The following is a 20,121-nucleotide window of genomic DNA, read 5'->3' on the forward strand; positions in this document are numbered from 1 at the left end:
GGTAGCCCGTGGAGGCTGGGGGAGGTCGACAGTGGAGATGAACAGTATCCTGTGGAGTCCCGTTTTGCGGTACGCCACACCCCTCCCGATGAACAGGACCCCCGTTTCGACCGTAGGAGGACCGTTTCGTCCGTTTTGCGGTACGCCACACCCCTCCCGATCAACAGGACCCCCGTTTCGACCGTAGGAGGTCCGTTTCATCCGTTTTGCGGTACGCCACACCCCTCCCAATCAATAGGACCCCGTTTCGACCGTAGGAGGTCCGTTTCCTCTGTTTTGCGGTACGCCAGACCCCTCCCGATCAACGGGACCTCGTTCCAAACGTAGGAGGTCCGTTTCCTCCGTTGTGGGGTACGCCAGGCCTCGTTTCCATCGCCTGTTCCGTCCAAGCCCTCCCGATGAACACGACCACGCATTCCGTTCCGACCCAGCCGGTTGGCTCCCACGCGTTCCGTTGCCTCCCCATGAACACAACGCATTCTGTTGCCTCCCCATGAACACGATGCATTCCGTTGCCTCCCCATGAACACGACGACGACGCTGTTTCTCCGTTCCGACCCAGCCATGTTCACGAGCCCTGGCCGTACGTATGCGCGAGTAGGCGTTCGAGACCCTGCCCGTATGTACACATACGTGGCCGTATTTTCTTTCTTGCACCCTGGCCACTGTACGTACGTGTACATGCTACGTGCGCGCCTCTACTGCGATACGTACGCGCCTCTACTACGACACGTGCGCGCCTCTACATCCACCAGTATATATGTACGTACACGTTGGCGACCAGAATGACAACGCTACGTACGCTTCGACCAGGTGGGTCCCGACTGTTAGGCACTTCCTTGCCTGCGAAGATGTAGCTGGTGGGTCCCAGCAGTCAGGGGGGCGAATCATTTTTTTTGCCCGGACGCATTTCCTTGCGTGCGAAGATGTAGCTGGTGGTTCCCAGCAGTCTGGGGGAAACGTTTTTTTCGCGAAATACAGTGGCCCGTCCGATGGGTCCCAGCTGTCAGGTGGAGGAATCATTATTTTCCGCGTAATAAGGAGGCACTTCCTTGCTGCGGCCGTGGACCCAGCTGTTAGCCTCTCCTCGTACAGTCCATGTCCGATGGAAGTCGTTCCTTGACCACGTTGACCACGCCGCGCCGAGAGCACCAGGGCGGTGGACAAGTACAACCTAACATGGTTATTGTGTACAACTGTCGGCCCAGTTGCATTGCTGATGTTGAAAAAAAGGTCTGTGTAGTACAGTACAACCTAACATGGTTACCCAGCCCACATTCAGCGACGCCGGAAAGGCCCAAACAAGGCTTCTGTACAACTTTTTGAAGTCACTGAGCTCAATTAATAACTAAAGAAAAAAGTTAGACTACAGTGGACCCTAATTAAAAGCTGTCACGAGCAAATAAATAATTCAACGGGTCCCACTTGTGCGTGCGCGTGTGTGTGCGTGTGTGTGTCTGTGAGAGAGAGAGAGAGAGAGATAGTGAGAGAGAGACCCATCGGTCGATGCTCGTAAATACATCTTTCAGCCATATGCATTGTTGATGCTCAGTAAAAACTTATATAGTTGACACAATCATATAGAACATCATAGCACACTGAACTTGCATACAAAAATTTCACGCAGGCGACACAATCAGGATGGAAGCAGTGGATCGCTACGGGAAGGGCTATGTTGAAACCAACGAAGTCGTACATAACGGTTCATCGTCTTTATCAATGACGGGGAAATATCTTGAATGTTGTGCAAAGAAAACAGACAGACAACACAATAAGTTTTGCTAGCACATTACAGCCCTTTCTAAAACAAGTTCAGGTACAAAATTAGAACAGGTCACAATCAAATGTACTGGCATATCAGTGCTTCACACCCATAGCTCGGATTTAACTAGTATCTGCCAAGATTCAGTTGTTACCTCAAATTAGAGCACATCCAGGCAGCCTGCCCTGCCTCATCTCCCAAAGAAGCAGTGGCCTCCGCCGCGTGATGGAGTAGGCCCTGTGCCATCCATCGTTCCGAGTAACACGGGGAAAGTCTAACGTTGACTCCTGTAATGGACGTCGTCAACGGACCCTGGCACCAGCGGCGGCAGCAGGACTTCGATTGATGGATTGACCATGTCACGACCAGTTTTTCAATAAAATATTTATTGAGAGACCAATCCCTTTTACGGACCAGTAAAGAAGAATTCCTTCTCACTGGTAGACAATATCTTGGTCACAGAAGAAAAATACCAGGAGTACTGAATATAATACAAGGTTGAGCGGAGACTGCTCAACAATTTATTACAAACACGCCAATAAAACATAACGGCGGATAGGGTGGCATAACTACTAACTCACGATAACAACGGTGGTGGAAATATCACAGCGGAGTGGGTGATATGACTCCTGAAAACTACAGCTCTTCGAGCATCGGAGTGAGGCTCGAGGAGACTTATTGCGGGTGGCGGAAGCGTATATAATACAAGTGACCAATATCCAGGATCGCACGGGAGTGACTGGGACTCCTCTAGGCGTTGGACTCACTATCAAACTCTTCATCCATGAGATCGCCTTCGTCAACATCTGGCCAAATCAACAAGCCAGGTGAGTACTATGAAAGTACTCGCAAGACAGTTCGGACTTAAGATATAACAAATGTAAACATGATGCATATGAACAGATTAACAAGTGCACTCAGACATGGAGGTAATAATGCATGGAAATATGAAAGAGAAGTCGGGCGGTAGTCCTCCCGAAATCCCAAAATAAATACTGGGTGCCAAACGAGGGTCTGAATGACTCCTCGAGAGGAAAATGCAAGAATAGCAATGCCGCAGTCGGGCGTCAAGGCGACGCCACATAAAGGGCTTATAACAGAAGATAAATAACAGTGCGTGCCACAGTCGGACGTCTGAGCGACATCACATAAAGGGCTTATATTGAAAGAAAAAGACAAACATGCCACAGTCGGACGTTTGAGCGACATCACAGAAAGGGCTTATATAGAAAGTAAAGACAGACATGCCATAGTCGGACGTCTGAGCGACATCACAGAAAGGGCTTATATAGAAAGTAAAGACAGACATGCCATAGTCGGACGTCTGAGCGACATCACAGAAAGGGCTTATATCACATAACTTGACATCTCAGCAAGTCAAGAATTAAAATACTGCAAGGGCATAGTCAGGTATGAAATAAACGACAGGGTTAGTCCATCCACAGGAATAACGTTCAGCCAAGTTTACTACTCACGCTTGCTTACCGGAAAGAAATATACCACGAGGACTTGACACAGATATGGGTTCACTCATCACGGTCCTTGACCATGGATACGATGACTCGGAAGGATTTGACTCTGCAGAGTTTGTACTTTAACCACAGCCAACGGATTTCAGTAGTCACGGGGACTAGTTCCGTTTACGGTGTTTTGGAAGAAACACATCTAACCAGTACACACCCATTCAACATTCCGAAGCCAGGAATCACCCTCGGCAACGTTCAAGAAAAACCTTGAGACAGGGAGGCTACAACCTCGCATAGCATGAGATCAAATTTCTATACGCGCGCTCTAAGGGGTGCCCCCCTCTCGGTCCCAACCGGAAACACCCATGCCCCCTGACCGGATGACTGGCTTTAATCCAGGGCCATGGAACCCTCATCCCGGCCCCTCTATTTGGTGTGTACATAGAAAGAGGTTACCAACTTACTAAACCGCATTCTGGCAGAAAACATGTGGTAGCACGGAAGGGGAAATAACGATAACATGACTCCGTCCACGTTAACGTCGGAATTTATCGGATGACGTAAGGCTGGCATGCTACAACAGTACCACCTTACTGCCCTTCATGTCACCACATGACTAGGCCATCTCTCATCAGAGATCATGGTAACTTCGGAACACACGGGTAGTTGCCTCACATGCAACAAGATACTCACCGATGCTCATATGCCATGCACAACCTTACACGCAAACATGTAAAACATTTATCATATCAAAGGTTCAAACATGCTTGCCTGGTTCGGAGAAGTTGGAGTCTAGCTCGGCGAAGTTCGCGGCTACGTCACCTCTTACGGAACCTACGGTATAGCGAAAATGCATACTAACGTGAAAACCAACGCGTGCATAAAAGTTGTCTCAAAAATTTTCCAAATAAATCCTATAAAAAACTAGACAAAAATATAAGACTGTTAGAAAAAGAATCACTCAAAAATCACTTTTTATTAAAAAGTTATAAGGGTTTCTGTCCAGGGACTCATCTGTAATGAAACAGAAAAGTTCCAGGGGCTTAACTGAGAAAACAGAAAACGGTTCGAATAGAAACGCGCAAGCCCACAGAGAAAACGTACTTTGCCCGAAGGCGCCAACAGAAAACGGTTCACGGGGGAGAAAGAGAGGATGACGTGGGGGGTCCACATGTCAGGTTTGAAAACCTCGCCGGCGCCCGAAGGCTGCGGTGGTCGCCGGCGTCGAACCACGGCGAGTCAGGGAGATCGGAGTGTACCAAGAGTATCAGCGCATCCTTCCGCGTCGGTGGGTGGTGGACTTGGGCGTCGGGGAGCACCACGTCGACGGCGACACTTTCTCCGGCGGACGGCGGCTCGGGCGATGGTGGGGAACTCCGGTGGGTGCTGCAAACTCCGAATTGAAGCGCGGGTCAGGAGAGTGGATGCATAGGGAAGCTACTGGTAAGAGATGGGAGGCAGGGATGCACGCACGGGAGCGAATCGAGCTGGATCCCGTGGCGGGTCGCGGCGGCCGGAGTTGAGGAAGAAGACTCCCTCGGGGCTCTTCCAGTGGCTAGGCGTGGTCTTGGTGGTGTGCAGAGGTGGTGTGGGTTCTAGCTGGAGCTCGGGGCCTCTATTTATAGGCGATTCGAGGGGGTGGCCGTGAACGGAGAATCTCCGGCGAGCGATTACGGCGAGGCAGTGGCTTGGCAGAGGGTTTAGGTGGCCAGGCAGCATCAGTGACGGTTACTGGTCCCGTTCCACTACTAAACTCGGTCGGTCTTGGCGTAATGGCTCCGGTCCACGGCGGGGTTGCCGTACTGGCATGGCGGCGGCAGAGAGCGCGCTCCGCGCCTAGCGGTTCACGACGAGGGTGGCAGCGCGCACGGGGGAGTGGAAGACCACGCGGCGGCCTCCGGTGGCTGGGGCGGCGCTGGACGGCGCCGTCTGCGCTGCGCTTCTCTCTGGCGGCCGCAAAGCCGCCGCTGGCGTCGGTCACGGGGCGGCGCACCTCCTCCTGCTCGTCGCTGACGCCCGCAAGCATCCAGGCGCTCGTGCGGTGCAGAGGACAAGGGGGAGGGGACAGGAAACATGGCGACGCCGGGGCACTGGTGAGATCGGCAACAGACACTGAAGAAACGACGGTAGTTTCAGACACTGTTAACTGAATTTGACTGAACCTTATAGAAACAGTGTCCAGTAGGTGTTCGATGAAATGATTTGGCATCAAGAAATTTTTTCCTGGAGCTGGGACTTGGTGAGGTGACCTCTCAATGCACCCAGAGGCTGCCTGATTTTTCTCTGATTTTTAGGAGAAAGATTTGAATGAATTTCATCAAATTTGGCAAATCTGGTCCAAACTTGCAGCAAGTGTAGTTTGAAAAATTTGAACTGAAGACCAGTGGATCTTCATGGATCTTGGTTGAGGGTTCAAAGGACTAGGAAGGGAAATTGGTTTGGGGGCAAACATCAAAACAGAAAGGGTAGCTCCTTTGTAAATCTTCAAGAGCTAGAATAGAAGGTAGAAATTGTTTTTGATAAGAAATAAATGGAAATATTTATATGGAGAGGTTCAACTTGCTGTAGTTGAGGTACATCATGATCCAAAGGTGGTGGAAAGACTTATGGGAGGGAATTTACACTTGGGTCATGGCAAGAGGAATTTTTGAAAGTGGAAAAGGATCATTCCAAAAGCTATAGGGCTTTTTAAAGGAATTTTCAAAAGACATTTTTTTCCAAGTGAAAAGTATTTTGGTTTGAGTCCAAATAAAAGGGAAAACCTCCAAGACCAAAATCAAGTCTTGGGTGAATCCAAAACAAAAGCACTTGTCATAAAGAAAGTTTTTGAGAGGGTGGGTTCTTTAGAAGAAATTTTTTAATCACCTCCCTCAAGTCAAATAAGAATTTTGAAAAAAAGCCAAATGAAATTTTGGGTGTCACAACACCTACCCCCTTAGGAAAAATCTCATCCTCGAGATTTCAGCTGATCCTCAAATAGATATGGGTATTCTGCCTGGAGGAAATCTTCCCTTTCCCATGTGGCTTCATCCTCAGTGTGGTTGCTCCACTGAATGTTGAAATTTTTTGTTGTTTTCTGACGGGTCCTCTTGTCAGACTCTTCCAAAATCTTTACTGGCCGCTCTCTGTAGGTGAGGTCTGGTTGCACATCAATGACTTCATGGGATACATGTTTCTCCGGGTTACTTACGCATTTTCTCAATTGTGAGACGTGGAACACGTCATGGACGTCTGACAGCTCCTTGGGTAGGTCTAGTTTGTAGGCTACTGTGCCTCTTCGTGCAACTATACAGAATGGTCCAATAAACCTTGGGGCTAGCTTCCCCTTAATTTTGAACCGTTGCAGACCCTTATAGGAGACACTCGGAGATATACGAAATCACCGGGTTCAAAGCTGACCTCACGATGTTTTTGATCATAATAGCTCTTTTGTCGGCTTTGCACTGTCTTGAGTCTGTCCCTGATCTGCTTAACTTTCTCCTCGACCTCTTTGAGCATCTCTGGGCCGAAGATACGGCTGTCACCTGTTTCCGACCAATTCAGTGGGGTACGACACCTCCGTCCGTACAATGCTTCAAAAGGTGCCATCTGTAAGCTGGCTTGGTAACTGTTGTTGTAAGCAAACTCGGCATACGGCAAACTTTCTTCCCAACTGGTTCCATAGGTGAGCACACAGGCTCTCAGCATGTCCTCTAAGATTTGATTTACGCGTTCCGTTTGTCCATCAGTCTGAGGGTGGTACGCTGTACTGGAAGCTAGTTGCGTGCCCAGAGCTTGTTGCAGGTGATCCCAAAATTTGGAGACAAATTGGGTGCCTCGGTCGGATATTATTGTCTTTGGGACTCCATGCAAACAAACTATACGGGAGAGATAAAGCTTGGCCAGCCTTTGTGTGGAGTAGGTAGTCTTCACGGGAATGAAATGAGCAACCTTGGTTAGCCGGTCTGTGATGACCCATATGGCATCATTACCGCGTTGTGATCGAGGTAGTCCGACGATGAAGTCCATTCCTATTTCATCCCATTTCCACTCTGGTATCCTGTTTGGCTGGAGTAGCCCTGCTGGCTTTTGATGCTCGGCCTTGATGCGCTGACATGAATCGCAACAAGCAATAAATGCGGCTATATCCCTTTTCATACCGTGCCACCAAAATCTTTCCTGAATGTCTTTGTACATTTTGGTTCCCCCAGGGTGGATCGAGTATGGAGCAGTGTGGCTTTCGGTTAGGATTTGTTGCTTGAGTTCCTCAATGTTAGGTACGCAAAGTCTGTCTCCATACCATAATATTCCTTCACTGTCTGTGACGAACTCTGAAGCCTTGCCAAGGTTCATTTTCCTCTTTATGCCCTCGATGCTGGGATGTCCCTGTTGAGCCTTCTTAATTTGTTCCACTAGGGTGGGTTGTATCTCCAGGTTTGATACGGTGCCCTCAGAGACTAACACCATGTTGAGCCTAGCGAACTCTTGCTGAAACTCAGGCCTCAAGTTTTGTGGACTGTCGTTGTCCGGGCTGGGGTTCCGACTAAGGGCATCAGCCACTACATTTGCTTTCCTTGGATGGTAGTGAATACCGACATCATAGCCCTTGACCAATTCCAACCAGCGTCGTTGGCGTAAGTTTAGCTCTGGTTGCATGAAAATATATTTAAGGCTCTTATGGTCCGTATATATTTCACAGCGATTTCCCAACAGAAAGTGCCTCCACTCCTTGAGTGCATGTATGACTGCTGCTAGCTCCAAGTCATGTGTTGGGTAATTTTCCTCATGTTTCCGCAGTTGCCGGGAGGCATACGCGACAACTTTGCCATCTTGCATCAATACACATCCGAGGCCCTTTCGGGATGCGTCACAATACACTTCAAAGTTCTTGTGTATGTCTGGCACGGTTAAGACCGGTGCGGTTGTTAGTTTTTTCTTGAGTTCTTGGAAGCTTTTCTCGCATGCTTCCGTCCAAACAAATTTCTTGTCTTTCTTGAGCAACTGGGTCATTGGTATCGACACAGTGGAGAATCCTTCAATAAATCTTCTGTAATATCCGGCCATTCCCAGGAAACTCCGCACATCTGTCACGTTGGCGGGTGGTTTCCAGTCAAGTATAGCTTTGACTTTTTCTGGGTCTACGGCCACGCCTTCTTGGTTTAATATGTGGCCTAGGAAACCAACTTGTCTTAGCCAAAACTCACACTTGCTAAATTTGGCGTACAACTGATGTTTCCTTAATTCTCCCAAAACAATTCTGAGATGCTCAGCATGCTCTTCTGCTGTCCTTGAGTAAACTAGAATGTCGTCAATGAACACCACAACAAATTTGTCCATGAATTTCATGAACACTTTCTTCATGAGGTGGACGAAATATGCGGGGGCATTTGTTAGTCCAAAAGGCATCACTGTGAACTCATATAATCCGTATCTGGAGGTAAATGTTGTCTTAGGGATATCTTCTGTCCATACTTTCAATTGATGATATCCCGATCTCAAATCAATTTTTGAGAACACCTTGGCTTGTGCGAGCTGGTCAAACAAATCATTTATCCGTGGCATCAGATATTTGTTTTTGATGGTGACCATATTGAGAGCTCGATAGTCTATACACAGTCTCAGTGTCCCATCCTTTTTCTTGGCGAATAATACCGGCGAACCCCAAGGTGAGGAACTGGCTCGAATAAAACCTTTGTCCAGTAATTCCTTTATCTGTTTCTTCAATTCTACCAATTCTGAGGGTGCCATTCTATAAGGTTTCTTATAGATGGGAGCGGTGCCAGGTGCTAGTTCAATGCTGAATTCTATCTCTCGGTCTGGTGGCATGCCTGGTAGTTCTTCAGGAAATACGTCAGGAAACTCACATACCACTGGAACTTTTCTCAGTTCTGAAATGTCCACTTTGTTCAATTTTGGTTGCTGTGACCGTGGTCTTTCTTGAGCTGTAACCTTTATTGTCTTGCCATGATGGTGCGTGAGAATCACGGTCCGATTAAAACAGTCAATAAATCCTTTGCTGGTGGTTAACCAGTCCATCCCTAGGATGACATCTAGTCCTTTGTTTTCCAACACGATAAGATTAGCTTGAAACTGTAGTCCTTCGAACTCAATGATCACTCCTTGGCAGTAACTCTGAGCGATCTGCTTATTTCCGGGGGACTTGATGGTCATAGATTTTCCCAAGGGAAGCATCGGAAAACCATGTTGCAAAACAAAACTCTTCGAAACGAACGAATGGGAAGCTCCAGAATCAAACAAAACCGTGGCAGGTACTGTGTTGACAGGGAACGTACCGAGCACGATGTCTGGGGCATTCTGCGCTTCTTCTCTGGTCACATGGTTCAGGTGACCCTTCCTGTGGTTGTTGTTGGGATTGAAATTGTTGCGCTTTGGGGCTGGATTATTCCCACCATTGTTTGGCTTGGGGCCCGAGTTCCTTGGTTTTGGGCACTGTTTAGCATAGTGCCCTTCTTCACCACAAGCATAGCATGTGACCCATGGACGGTACGTGAAGTCCTTGTCCCTGGAATGAAACTGTTTGGTTGGCCTTAGATCAGTAGTCGTAGATCTCCTTGCTTCAGTCCTCTGAGCATCAGTCTTGCTTCGGTTGTTGCGAGCAAGGGTCGTCTTGTCCCTCTTTCGCTTACGGATGTCTTCCAGACTACGGCGCTCATTCTCCAAGGTAATGGCCTTGTCAACCAGAGTTTTAAAATCCGGGAAAGTGTGTACAACCAGTTGGCATCTTAGTGCCGGTGCCAGGCCGTCCAAGAATTTTTCCATCCTCTTGTTCTCCGTCGTGTGCTCGTCGTAGGCATAACGAGATAGCTGGGTAAACTGACCGTTGTATTCTGTCACTGACATGCCTCTTTGCTTGAGGTCATCAAATTCTCTCTTCTTGATTTTTATGATGCTCCTGGGGATGTGTGCCCCACGAAAGCCTTCCTTGAACTCCTCCCAGGTGATGTTGTGTTCACTGGGATGCATGTGTAGGAAGTTTTCCCACCATGCTGCAGCTGCTCCAGTAAGGTAGTGTGGTGCATAAAGCACCTTCTCATGATCTGAACACTGAGCAATAATCAGCTTCCTTTCGATGTCACGAAGCCAGTCATCGGCTTCCAGCGGCCTATCAGTGTGAGCAAACGTTGGAGGGCGTGTCTTCTGCAATTCAGACAGCTTGGAGTGTGGTTGATAGGGCTCACGGTGGTTCCCCATATTGGTGACGTGATTCATCATCTCTTGGTGCTGTTGCTGGCTTTGTTCGAAAAGACGGCATACTTGAGATAGAGCTGCTTTGCTGTCCTGTTGACTGGACTGTCCCTGAGTGAAGTTGTTGCTAGTCTGTGTCCCATAAACTTCTTCTGGCTGATTGGGCATGGAACGAGTCCACGGACGAGACATTTTTCCAGTCTGGGGTATTATTTTGGAAAATTCATGAGAAGAACTGTGTGGCACAAGGAAAATCTTGCAAAGGCAAAAAATTTAAAAGACCTCACGATTTTTCAAGAAAGCATAAACGATTTCGCATGGAGAAGAACTGTTTAACACAAATCTTACACGCGAAAAGCAAACACATGATACAACACTCAGGATGTGCGTACACAATCCTGACATGTTATTTGACTAGCACACTCTTACGGAAAGCAGCGTACAAAACTACTACAAACTAACGTACAGATAAAAACACATCATACAAGCAGACATAACGCGCGGCTACTCGGCGCTCTCAGTCGGAGATGGTGACGATGTCCTTTCCCTTGCCGAGGGCAAGACTCAGCGGTGCAGAGATTCAACCTCCACCTCCTCTCTAGCAGGCTCCTGGCGTGTAGCACTGCGCTGCGGTGATGGTGCAGGAACGACAGGCGGGAGTGCGGGTGCGGCAGGCGGTGCAGCTCTGACTGGAGTAGGAGCGATGACTCGGTCGAACTCCTCAGTGGTAGGCAGACGGCGAGCAGTGGCCAAAATGGCCGGTGCATAAGAGGCTGAAGACGAGACGAATGTCAGAGGCGGTGCCGTGTGGAGAAGCTCCTTCCTGCTGGCAGGACCGCCCCGGAATAAGTCCATGCGGGCAGCCACAAGATCGTCTACGAGGTTGTCGAAAGACTCCTCCAGAGCCTTGAGATACTCCACAACCATCTCGATGGCTTCATCTTGCTCTCCCCTATGGCAGGCGAATGCATAGTGACAAGTATATGGCACATGGCATGGGAGGTAGCGGTAGCGACGAGTCTTCATCATAGGAAGGATGTCCCGAAGGCGAGCTATCGCCTCACGGGCAGCCATCTGCATGGCATGCCTCTCCGTAGGCATGGCCCTTCCCACAAAACGGAAGTGGCGGGATGCATAACGTCCTCCCTTGAATTGCACCACGGCCTGGTGCATAGACACGTCGTCGCTGATCTTGTGCTGGTAAAGCGTGAACTCCGGACGAGTCGCTGACCTGATCGCGAGCTTGGTGATGGAGACGAGGAGTTTGACAAACCCCTCGGGCACGTTCGTGAACACTCGAGTCTCGCAGTTGCTGCCAGCCATCTACAAAAGTAGGCAAAAATTCTGAGTAGTCATGTCATAAATTTATGATGACCAACAGAAAATAGCTACATTTGCAAAAATGCTGAAAAAGCACAAAGGACGCTAGTAACCGATTAGCGATCGCACCTAGTGGCTTCCTACAGTCAGCCTGGCTCTGGTACCAAGCTTGTCACGACCGGTTTTTCAATAAAATATTTATTGAGAGACCAATCCCTTTTACGGACCAGTAAAGAAGAATTCCTTCTCACTGGTAGACAAATCTTGGTCACAGAAGAAAAATACCAGGAGTACTGAATATAATACAAGGTTGAGCGGAGACTGCTCAACAATTTATTACAAACACGCCGATAAAACATAACGGCGGATAGGGTGGCATAACTACTAACTCACGATAACAACGATGGTGGAAATATCACAGCGGAGTGGGTGATATGACTCCTGAAAACTACAGCTCTTCGAGCGTCGGAGTTAGGCTCGAGGAGACTTATTGCGGGTGGCGGAAGCGTATATAATACAAGTGACCAATATCCAGGATCGCACGGGACTGACTGGGACTCCTCTAGGCGTCGCACTCACTATCAAACTCTTCATCCATGAGATCGCCTTCGTCAACATCTGGCCAAATCAACAAGCCAGGTGAGTACCATGAAAGTACTCGCAAGACAGTTCGGACTTAAGATATAATGTCACGACCGGTTTTTCAATAAAATATTTATTGAGAGACCAATCCCTTTTACGGACCAGTAAAGAAGAATTCCTTCTCACTGGTAGACAATATCTTGGTCACAGAAGAAAAATACCAGGAGTACTGAATATAATACAAGGTTGAACGGAGACTGCTCAACAATTTATTATAGGCACGCCGATAAAACAAGACGGCGGATAGGGTGGCATAACTACTAACTCACGATAACAACGATGGTGGAAATATCACCGCGAAGTGGGTGATATGACTCCTGAAGACTACAGCTCTTCGAGCGTCGGAGTGAGGCTCGAGGAGACTTATTGCGGGTGGTGGAAGCGAATATAATACAAGTGACCAATATCCGGGATCGCACAGGACTGACTGGGACTCCTCTAGGCGTCGGACGCACTATCAAACTCTTCATCCAAGAGATCGCCTTCGTCAACATCTGGCCAAATCAACAAGCCAGGTGAGTACTATGAAAGTACTCGCAAGACAGTTCGGACATAAGATATAACAAATGTAAACATGAAGCATAAGAACGGACTAACAAGTGCGTTCAGACATGGAGATAATAATGCATGGGAAAAAGATAACAGAGAAGTCGGGCGGTAGTCCTCCCAAAATCCCAAAATAAATACTGGGTCCCAAACGAGGGTCTGAATGACTCCTCGAGAGGAAACTGCAAGAATAGTAATACTGGTGCCAAACGAGGGTCTGAATGACTCCTCGAGAGGAAACTGCAAGAATAGTAATACTGGTGCCAAACGAGGGTCTGAATGACTCCTCGAGAGGAAACTGCGAGAATAATAATGCCATAGTCGGGCGTCGGGGCGACACCACATAAAGGGCTTATAACAGAAAATAAAGGCAGTGCGTGCCACAGTCGGACGTCTGAGCGACATCACATAAAGGGCTTATATTGAAAGTAAGGGACAATCATGCCACAGTTGGACGTCTGAGCGACATCACATAAAGGGCTTATATTGAAAGTAAGAGACAAACATGCCACAGTCGGACGTCTGTGCGACGTCACATAAAGGGCTTATATTCAAAACTCAGTAGTTCATGAATTGTAAATCATATCAAGAGAACAAGCAGACATGAGGTAAACAACAGGGTTAGTCCATCCACAGGAATAGCGTTCAGCCAAGTCTACTACTCAAGCTTGCTTACCGGAACGAAGGATATACCACGAGATTTTGACATAGACATGGATACACTGATCACGATACTTGACTATGGATACGCTGACTCGGAAGGATTTGACTCTGCAGAGTTTGTAATTTAACCACAGCCAACGGATTTCAGTAGTCACGGGGACTAGTTCCGTTTACGGTGGTTTAGAAGAAACACGTCTAACCAGTACACACCCATTCAACATTTCCGAAGCCAGGAATCACCCTCGGCAACGTTCAAGAAAAACCTTGAGACGGGGAGGCTACAACCTCGCGTAGCATGGGATCAAATTTCTATACGCGCGCTCTAAGGGGTGCCCCCCTCTCGGTCCCAACCGGAAACACCCATGCCCCCTGACCGGATGACTGGCTTTAATCCAGGGCCATGGAACCATCATCCCGGCCCCTCTGTTTGGTGTGTACACGGAAAGAGGTTACCAACTTACTAAACCGCATTCTGGCAGAAAACATGTGGTAGCACGGAAGGGGGAAGAACGATAACGTGACTCCGTCCACGTTAACGTCGGAATTTGTCGGATGACGCAAGGCTGGTATGCTACAACAGTACCACCTTGCTGCCCTTCATGTCACCACATGATTAGGCCATCTCTCACCAGAGATCATCGCAACTTTGGAACATGCGGGTAGTTGCCTCACAAGCAACGAGGTATTCACCGATACTTATATGCCACGCACAACCTCTCACGCAAACATGCAAAACACCTATCATATCAAAGGTTCAAACATGCTTGCCTGGTTCGGAGAAGTCGGAGTCTAGCTCGGCGAAGTTCGCGGCTTCGTCACCTCTTCCGGAACCTACGGCATACGAAAACGGGCACTAACGTGAAAACCAACGCGTGCATAAAAAATTCTCCAAAAATTTTCCAAATAAATCCCATAAAAAACTAGACAAAATTATAAGATTGTCAGAAAAAGAATCACTCAAAAATCATCTTTTAATAAAAAGTTATAAGAGTTTTTGTCCAGGGACTCATCTGTAATGAAACAGAAAAGTTCCAGGGGCTTAACTAAGAAAACAGAAAACGCTTCGGAAGGAAACGCGCCAGCTCAAAAGGGAAAACGTATTTGCCCGAAGGCGCCAACAGAAAATGGTTCGAGGGAGAAGAGAATAGAGGCTGACGTGGGGGGTCCACATGTCAGGTTTAAAAAGCTCGCCGGCACCCGAAGACTGCGGTGGTCGCCGGCATCGAACCACGGCGAGACAGGGAGATCGGAGTGTACCAAGAGCTTCAGCGTGTCCTTCCGCGTCGGTGGGTGGTGGACTCGACCGTCGGAGAGCACCACGTCGACGGTGACACTTTCTCCGGCGGACGGCGGCTCGGGCGATGGTGGAGAACTCCGGTGGGTGCTGCAAACTCCGAATTGAAGTGCGGGTCAGAAGGAGGGATGCACTAGAGAGCTACTGGCAAGAGATGGGAGGCAGGGGAGCACGCACGGGAGCGAATCGAGCTGGATCCCGTGGCGGGTCGCGCCGGCCGGAGTCGGGGAAGAAAGCTCCCTCGGGGCTCTTCCAGTGGCTTGGCGCGGTCTAGGTGGAGTGCAGAGGTGGTGTGGATTCGAGTTGAAGCTCGGGGCCTCTATTTATAGGCGGATCGAGGGGGTGGCCATGAACGGGGTTGCTCTGGCGAGCGATTACGGCGAGGCAGTGGTTGAGCAGGAGGTTTCAGTGGCCAGGCTGCATCAGGGAGGTTTACTGGTGCCGTTCCACTGCTAAACTGGGTTGGTCTTGGCGTAATGGCGCTGGTCCACGGTGGGGTGGCCGCACGGGCACGACGGCGGCAGAGAGCGCGCTCCGCGCCTAGCGGTTCACGACGAGAGTGGCAGCGCGTTCTGGGGAGTGGAAGGCCACGCGGCAAGCTCCGGTGGCTTAGGCGGCGCTGGGTGGCGCCGTCTGCGCCGCGCCTCTCTCTGGCGGCCGCAAAGCCGCCGCTGGCGTCGGTCACGTGGCGGCGCACCTCCTCCAGCTCGTCGCCGACGTCCGCAAGCGTCCAGGCGCTCGTGCGGTGCAGGGACAAGGGGGAGGGGACGGGGAGCAAGGCGACATCGGGGCACTGGCGAGATTGAGATCGAACACTGAAGAAAACGACAGCAACACTGAACTGTTCTCTGAACTTACTGAGCTTGACATTGACAATGCCCTGCAGGTGTTCGACAGAATGATATGGCATGAAGAAAAAAAAATTCTGGAGCTGGGACTTGGTGAGGTGACCTCTCAATGCACCCAGAGGCTGCCTGATTTTTCTCAGAATTTTTGGAGAAGGATTTGAATGAATTTCACCAAATTTGACAAATCTGGTCCAAACTTGCAGCAAGTATAGTTTGAAAAATTTGAACTGGAGACCAGTGGATCTTCATGGATCTTGGTTGAGGGTTCAAAGGACTAGGGAGGGAAATTGGTTTGGGGGCAAAAATCAAAACAAAAATGGTAGCTCCTTTGTAAATCCCCAAGGGCTAGAATAGGAGACAGAAATTGTTTTGATAAGATTTAAATGGAAAATAATTATATGGAGAGGTCCAACTTGCTGGATTTGATGCAAATCATGATCCAAAGGTGAGGGGAGGTCTAGGAGAGTGGATTTTCACTAAGGCCATGGCAAGAGAGAAATGTTGAAAGTGGTAAAGGATTATTCCAAAAGCTATAGAGTATTTTCAAAGAAACTTTCAAAAGGCATTTTTCCAAGAGAAAAACATTTTGGTTTGAGTCCAAATAAAAGAGGAAAACCTCCAAGACCAAAGTCAAGTTTTGAGTGAATCCAAAAGTGAAGCACTAGTCATGAAAGAAAATATGTTGAGAGGGAAAGTTCTTTTAGAAGAAAAATTCAAATCACTTCCCTCAAAACAAGAAAAAGTTTTGAAAAAGCCAAATAAAATTTTTGGGTGTCACAACACCTACCCCCTTAGGAAAAATCTCGTCCTCGAGATTTCAGCTGATCCTCAAATAGGTATGGATATTCTGCCTGAAGGAAATCTTCCCTTTCCCATGTAGCTTCATCCTCAGTGTGGTTGCTCCACTGAACCCTGAAAAATCTTGTTGTTTTCTGACGGGTCCTCCTTTCAGACTCTTCCAAAATCTTTACTGGCCTCTCTCTGTAGGTGAGGTTTGGTTGCACATCAATGCTTTCATGAGATACATGCTTCTCCGGGTTACTCACACATTTTCTCAGTTGAGAGACGTGGAACACGTCATGGACGTCTGACAGCTCCTTGGGTAGGTCTAGTTTGTAGGCTACTGTGCCTCTTTGTGCGACTATACGGAATGGTCCAATAAATCTCAGGGCTAGCTTCCCCTTAATTTTGAACCGTTGCAGACCCCTCATAGGAGACACTCGTAGGTATACGGAATCACCGGGTTCAAAGCTGACTTCACGATGTTTTTGATCGTAGTAGCTCTTTTGTCGGCTCTGCGCTGTCTTGAGTCTGTCCCTGATCTGTTTAACTTTCTCCTCGGCCTCTTTAAGCATGTCTAGGCCGAAGATACGACTGTCACCTGTTTCTGACCAATTTAGTGGGGTACGACACCTCCGTCCGTACAATGCTTCAAAGGGTGCCATTTGCAAGCTGGCTTGGTAACTGTTGTTGTAAGCAAACTCGGCATACGGCAAACTCTCTTCCCAACTGGATCCATAGGTGAGCACACAGGCTCTCAGCATATCCTCTAGGATTTGGTTTACACATTCCGTTTGCCCATCAGTCTGTGGGTGGTACGCTGTACTGAAAGCTAGCTGCGTGCCCAGGGCTTGTTGCAGGTGATCCCAAAATTTGGAGACAAATTGGGTGCCTCGGTCGGATATTATAGTCTTTGGTACTCCATGCAAACAAACTATACGGGAGAGATAAAGCTTGGCCAGTCTCTGTGTGGAGTAGGTAGTCTTCACGGGAATGAAATGAGCAACCTTGGTTAGTCGGTCTGTGATGACCCATATGCGTCATTTCCGCGTTGTGATCGGGGTAGTCCGACAATGAAATCCATTCCTATTTCATCCCATTTCCACTCCGGTATCCTGTTTAGCTGGAGTAGCCCTGCTGGCTTTTGATGCTCGGCCTTGATGCGCTGACATGAATCGCAACAAGCAATGAAGGCGGCTATATCCCTTTTCATACCGTGCCACCAAAATCTTTCCTGAATGTCTTTGTACATTTTAGTTCCTCCAGGATGGATTGAGTATGGAGCGGTGTGGCTTTTGGTTAAGATTTGTTGCTTGAGTTCCTCAATGTTAGGTACGCAAAGTCTCTCTCCGTACCATAATATTCCTTCATTGTCTGTGATGAACTCTGAAGCCTTACCAAGGTTCATTTTCTTCTTTATACCTTCGATGCTGGGATGTCCCGGTTGAGCCTTCTTAATTTGTTCCACTAGCGTGGGTTGTATCTCCAGATTTGATACGGTGCCCTCAGAGACTAACACCATGTTGAGCCTAGCGAACTCTTGCTGAAACTCAGGCCTCAAGTTTTGCGGACCGTCGTTGTCCGGGCTGGGGTTTCGACTAAGAGCATCAGCCACTACATTTGCTTTCCCTGGATGGTAGTGAATGCCGACATCATAGTCCTTGACCAATTCCAACCAGCGTCGTTGGCGTAAATTTAACTATGGCTGTGTGAAGATATATTTGAGGCTCTTATGGTCCGTATATATTTCACAGCGATTTCCCAACAGAAAGTGCCTCCATTCCTTGAGTGCATGTATGACTGCTGCTAGCTCCAAGTCATGTGTTGGGTAATTTTCCTCATGTTTTCGCAGCTGCCTGGTGGCATACGTGACAACTTTGCCATCCTGCATGAGTACACATCCGAGGCCTTTTCGGGACGCGTCACAGTATACTTCAAAACTCTTGTGTATGTATGGCACGGTTAAGACTGGTGCGGTTGTCAGCTTCTTCTTAAGTTCTTGGAAGCTTCTCTCGCATGCTTCCGTCCATACAAATTTCTTGTCTTTCTTGAGCAACTGTGTTATTGGTTTTGCCACAGTGGAGAATCCTTCAATAAATCTTCTGTAATATCCGGCCATTCCCAGGAAACTCCGTACATCTGTAACGTTGGCGGGTGGCTTCCAGTCAAGTATGGCTTTGACCTTTTCTGGGTCTACGGCCACGCCTTCTTGGTTCAATATATGGCCTAGGAAACCAACCTGCCTTAGCCAAAACTCACACTTGCTAAATTTGGCGTACAATGATGTTTCCTTAATTCTCCCAAAACAATTCTAAGATGCTCAGCATGCTCTTCCGGTGTCCTTGAGTAAACCAGAATATCGTCAATGAACACCACAACAAATTTGTCCATGAATTTCATGAACACTTTGTTCATGAGGTGGACGAAATATGCGGGGGCGTTTGTTAGACCAAAAGGCATCACTGTGAATTCATATAATCCGTATCTGGAGGTGAATGCTGTTTTAGGGATATCTTCTGTCCGTACTTTCAATTGATGATATCCCGATCTCAAATCAATTTTTGAGAACACCTTGGCTTGTGCGAGCTGGTCAAACAAATCATTTATCCGTGGCATCGGATATTTGTTTTTGATGGTGACCATATTGAGGGCTCGATAGTCTATGCACAGTCTCAGTGTCCCATCCTTTTTCTTGGCGAATAAAACTGGCGAACCCCATGGTGAGGAGCTGGCTCGAATAAATCCTTTGTCCAATAATTCCTTTATCTGCTTCTTCAACTCCACCAATTCTGAGGGTGCCATTCTATAAGGTTTCTTATAGATGGGAGCGGTGCCAGGTGCTAGTTCGATGCTGAATTCTATCTGTCGGTCTGGTGGCATTCCTGGCAGTTCTTCAGGGAACACATCAGGAAATTCGCATACCACTCGAACTTTTCTCAGTTCTGAAATGTCCACTTTGTTCAGCTTTGGTTGCTGTGACCGTGGTCTCTCCTGAGCTGTAACTTTTATTTTCTTGGCATGATGGTGAGTGAGAATCACGGTCCGATTGAAACAGTCAATGAATCCTTTGTTGGTGGTTAACCAGTCCATCCCTAAAATGACATCCAGTCCTTTATTTTCCAACACGATGAGATTTGCTTGGAACTGTAGTCCTTCAAACTCAATGATTACTCCTTGGCAGTAACTCTGAGCGATTTGCCTATTTCCGGGGGACTTGATGATCATAGATTTTTCCAAGGGAAGTATCGGAAAACCATGTTGCAAAACAAAACTCTTCGAAACGAACGAATGGGAAGCTCCAGAATCAAACAAAACCGTGGCAGGTACTGTGTTCACAGGGAACGTACCGAGCACGATGTCTGGGGCATTCTGCGCTTCTTCCCTGGTCACATGGTTCAGGTGACCCTTCTTGTGGTTGTTGTTGGGATTGAAATTGTTGCGCTTGGGGGCTGGATTGTTTCCACCACTGTTCGGCTTTGGGGCCGAGTTCCTCGGCTTTGGGCACTGTTTAGCATAGTGCCCTTCTTCTCCACAAGCATAGCATGTGACCCCTGGATGGTACGTGAACTCCTTGTCCCTGGCATGAAACTGTCTGACGGGCCTTAGATCAGTAGT

This window comes from Triticum aestivum, chromosome 1D (assembly GCF_018294505.1).
Source record: "Triticum aestivum cultivar Chinese Spring chromosome 1D, IWGSC CS RefSeq v2.1, whole genome shotgun sequence".
Classification (NCBI taxonomy): Eukaryota; Viridiplantae; Streptophyta; class Magnoliopsida; order Poales; family Poaceae; genus Triticum; species Triticum aestivum.